Source organism: Cupressus sempervirens, chromosome 4 (genome assembly GCF_028749045.1).
Source record: "Cupressus sempervirens isolate cs-2001-9-10 chromosome 4, ASM2874904v1, whole genome shotgun sequence".
Taxonomy (NCBI): domain Eukaryota; kingdom Viridiplantae; phylum Streptophyta; class Pinopsida; order Cupressales; family Cupressaceae; genus Cupressus; species Cupressus sempervirens.
This window is the reverse complement of record NC_143121.1, coordinates 318,313,522-318,318,449: the sequence shown is the minus strand read 5'-3', so window position 1 is coordinate 318,318,449 and position 4,928 is coordinate 318,313,522. Positions and strand designations below refer to the sequence as shown.

Here is a 4,928-nt window from a genome sequence, read left to right as displayed (position 1 = left end):
ACTCTGGGATTAAGATATTTTTTGGGATCCCTAGCTTGAAATTACAATAGCTCTACTATTGTGTAGAATATGACTCCAACCTTCTATTTCTTATACTCTAGTTATGAAGGTATTGACTACCTAACGTTACAACTAGCTATAAATAAAGAATGGGACATGCTAATCTCTAGACAAAATGTACTAAAGACAAAAAAAGTCAAACTTTTTTTTTTTTCCATATTCATGAAAATGTAGTGATTTTTTTTCAAATTTTTTGTTGTTTTCGACTACAAACTATGCAGATCATAAAGATCAAATGCTGAAATTTTTAGAAAAATCCACGATGCTTTCGACTTTTTGAAAATTGGTCAACTGTACAGTTCGTAGGAAGGATAGCTGCATCCCAAAAGAATTATATAGAAAATAATATTGTTTATAGTTATGAGTTGATAATACTATCTCTAAAGATCATCAAAAGAAAAAAATAATTATGATCCACCTTTTGCTTATCTTATTTAACTGACATATATATGAAGCTCTAGCTTCTTATTTATCTTTGTTTAAAACATAATCACATATGACTTTATAATGCTCCTTTCTACCCTTACTCTTTTTTCTATTTAATATTATACCATTTTGACCCTTTTTTGGAAGAACAATCACACTCCAAACAAGACCAAATCAATAAAAACAAATGAAGTGGTGAGGAGTTGTGCTTATCCAACCAAAGCAGGTACGACTGGGTGAAGTCACACAAGGACTGCATATTCCTTGTCCAACTCTATCGAGAAATGCTTCACCTTTCATGATATAACATGTACCAACTACATTTCGCTTTCACCCAAGCCAAAATGCTCCAAAGGATTTGCCCCGGCTTTTGATTACCAACTTCAAAGCTATAGCTAATGGAGGCTAAGTTGTTAAGTTAGGAATTTGATTGGTCCAATTATTTTGCTAACTAGATTTCTAAAAAGTTCTAAAAAATCTTAAATTTGACTGGTCCAATTATATTGCTTGTTAAGAATTGAAACACAAAAGAATACTAAATGATTCTGGAAATGACTTGGAGTGGAAGCAAACCCTCAATTGAGCATTTCAGGGTTTTCGGATGCATGGCACATGTGCATATTCCTGATGTGAGAAGGACAAAGCTAGATGCAAAGAGCTTCACTTGTGTGTTATTGGGAGTAAGTGAAGAGTCTAAGGCATATAGACTCTATGATCCAGTTGCAAAGAAGATTGTAATTAGCAGGGATGTAGTGTTTGAAGAAGACAAGTCTTGGAACTGAGATAGGAGTTATGAAGAATAAATAATGACTGATCTGGAATGTGATCATAATAATGAAGAGGATACTTGAGAAGCTAAGTCTAGAGGAAAGTAAGTGTACTACAATCTTTTGTGACAATAGTTCCACAATTAAACTATCGAAGAACCCTGTGTTACATGGTCGAAGCAAGCACATAGATGTGCGCTTCCATTTTCTTTGTGATCTCACACGAGAAGGAGCAGTTGATTTGGTTTATTGTGGAACACAAGATCAGCTAGCAGATGTGATGACAAAGCCCCTCACATTGGATGCGTTTCAAAGGTCTCGAAGTTAGTTGGTAGTTTGCCAAGTTCTTGATTTAAACTAGTTGTAGTTGGGAACTAGTTTAAGGGAGGGAATGAAGAGAAAGTTTAGGTTTCTGTTAGGAGTTCTGTTTAGGTTTCTGATAGGAGTTCTATTTATTTTTTGCTTTCAGTTTGAATAAGCCCTCATCTTTAGGGATCTTGTTTAGCATTTCTTGTTGCACTTATCACATTGTTTAGCTATCAGCGTGCTATCAACATGCTCTTGTTTTTCTCCTACTTCAGCGTAGATGGCTTCCTTATCCCAGCTTGGACACTCATATTGAAAGTGTCCCAACTTGTGGCACTTATAGCATTCCATTGTGGATTTGTCATAGGACTAGCAGTCTCTCCCTCTTCCTCTGCCTCTGTATGTACCTCGACCCCATCCTCTTGCACCATACCTATCTTCAAAGGTTATCTTGAGTGCTTGTTCTTCTCCTGTATGTCACTGGAATTTTTGCTCATGAACAATCAGAGAACTCTACAGTTCATCAATGGAGAGTTGATCGACGTCTTTGGATTCCTCGATCAAGCAAACAACATAGTCAAACTTCTCACTCAAAGATCTGAGAATCTTCTCAACCACTGTGACGTCTTGCATCTGCTCTCCATATGTTCGCATCCTGTTGGCCACAGACAACACTCTTGAGAAGTACTCAGAGACTCCTTCTCTACTCTTCATCTCTAGGATTTCAAACTCTCTGTGAAGAGCTTGTAGATGTGATCTCTTAACCCTAGCACTCCCTTCAAACTTCTTCATAGACTCCCAAATTTGTTTGGAAGTATCCTTCATGAGAATGGTCTCCAATATCGTCCGATCTATGGCCCGAAAGAGATAATTTTTCACTTTCAAGTCTTTCAGCTTCAATTCATCTAGCTCCTTTCGCTATGCTTCTATCTGCGCCACTCCATTCTGTGGCTCAACATAGCTCGTCTCTATCAATCCCCAATATTCCTTGGATTGCAGAAAGTTTTGCATCAACATGCTCCAATGGTCATAGTGACCATCGAAGCGAGGGATGGCTGGCTGCACAAAATTCCCTTCGATTGTCATCTTCTTTGCTGCTGCAAAGAATCCTCAAAGACTACTGCTTTGATTTCGTTAGGCCCAGTGGGAGCTCTGATACCAGAATGTTAAGAATTGAAACACAAAAGAATACTGAATGATTCTGAAAATGACTTACTTCTTATTGAACAATCTAGGCTTATAAATAGCCTTTACAATCTAAACTGAATGAGAAAAACAAGAGTATGTTGACAGCAGGCTGACAACTAAACAATGTGATAAGTGCAACAAGAAATGCTAAACAAAATCCCTAAAGACTAGGGCTCATTCAAATTAAAAGCAAAAACTAAATAGAACTCCTATCAGAAACCTAAACAAAACTCCTAACAGATACCTAAACTTTCTCTTCATTACTGACTGGATTTCTGAAAAGTTATAAAAAATCTAAAATACAGCGTTATCTGTTCAAAACTTTAGGCGGATCAGTTCAAGATTTTGGACCAAAACGAACCAAGGATCTTCGCTCCACCTACCTTTATACCTGCCGTTTAGCTTGAAATTATTTGGTCATGCTCTGCAATGATCTATAAAATTCTTATGTTAACCATTGCTAGTGGAAGACTCTGTATTTGAAGGTACTTTGTAAGGAGAAGTGTTTTTAATAATTGAGAATTCATAAAAACTAATGGCAGAGGAGGAGAATGGCGAAGAATCGATCTGTCTCATTACACGATGATGTGATCGAGATGATATTGTCCTTCCTTTCAATCTCAGATCTTGCCATAGCGTCTCCTGTTTGCAAGCAGTGGTACTCTTTCATCGCTTCCAGTCCAATTTGTAGAGAGCTTTCCTGTTCGCTTCACAAATGCAAACCCTGGCTTTTTCTTTTGGGAGCCAAGAAAGGACGAGGTCTAGGGTTCGATCCCCTATCCCGCAGATGGATCCATTTGCCGCCGTTTAGCCTTGATCCAAGCAAAGAGGATGCGATCTTTATGGAAGGCAACGAATATCTATTTTCTGTGTGCGGCAACCGCTTAAAATTCATGGATAGCTTCTTGAATCAGCCAAAATGGCGAGAGATCGCTGCGTCTTTAAAGGTGTGGCGACAGAATCCGCTCATTTGCTACGACAGAGGGAAAATTGTAGTGATTGGGGGCGTTCATGAGTTGGAAGAAGATCCATTATGTGTGGAGATGCTTGATTTGAAATCAGGGGAATCGAAAATATGCGATCCTTTGCCAGGGGAATTCAAACACAGCGCTTCCTCCACCTAGATTTCCTCGGCTATTATCAATGGAAAAGTTTATGTATTGGAGAAATTTAAGGGAGATTTGTGTTGTTACGAATTGCAGACCAAGCGATGGGTCAAAGTGATGAATGTGAGATCGTTGACGGCGTCTTCATCATCTCAATGTGTTAAATACTTCTGTTTAGCGTGCAGGATTGGATTGATTATAGCTGCATTGATGATAGAAAATGGAGAAATAAGTTTTCAGATGCGTATTGTGGGGGAGAATAAGATGGAGTGTAAAGAGGGCCCGGAATTACGAATGCCTGGTGAAATGTTGAAATTGATTACAGGCAGAGAAATAGGGGAGGGAGAGGAAGATAAATATTCATCATTTGCAGAGCAGATCGAATGCAGAAGCGCGGGGGATTTGGTTTATGTATTCAACAAATCGAGGTATGTGAGGAGGAGGCGAATTTGCTTGTTTGATTTAAACACAGGCGTTTGGGAGATGTTTGAAGATGATAAAGATTGTGGTTTGTTAAGGGATTGGCTAGAGAGAGTGTTGTTTGTTTGTTGTACAGTTGCGCTTCATCAGATGTCGCTGGTTGTTAAAGCATAGAACCGCTCCACGAAAAAGAGAAAAAAATGCATTTGACTCTTTATCCCCTACCTGAAAAATACTGTATTCTAGTTAGATGAACAACCCCTCAATGGATAAAATTGTATTTAGTTAAATGAACACATTTCTTTCAACTATTGATTGTTTTATCGTTAAACGCAACATCTGTTTTTCCCCAAATTATATATGAAATTGCAAGCTGCTGCAGATTTATCCTGAAAAATGATGTTAGGGTGGGTCCAAAGTTTTATGGTTTTTAAGGCAAGGGTTGGTCTAGAGAACTAGCTGTAATAATTATAACTAGCACTTGTACCTGCAGGTCTAATATTACGCCGATTGTTATGCTGAAGATTGTGTTCACAAATGGATAGTTTCAGCGATCGATCATTATGATTCAGATTGGATGGATAATAAGAGGAACAACTCCATTGAATTTGATATAATCATATTTCATTTGAATAGGAAATTTAGATGGATAACA

At 37.9% G+C, this 4,928-nt stretch overlaps 1 pseudogene; it reads left to right on the top strand.

Annotated features, from left to right (window-relative positions):
• Positions 1-3,187: 3,187 nt before the first annotated feature.
• LOC149561305 (F-box/kelch-repeat protein At3g24760-like) lies at positions 3,188-4,584 on the top strand (annotated as a pseudogene).
• Positions 4,585-4,928: the final 344 nt, after the last annotated feature.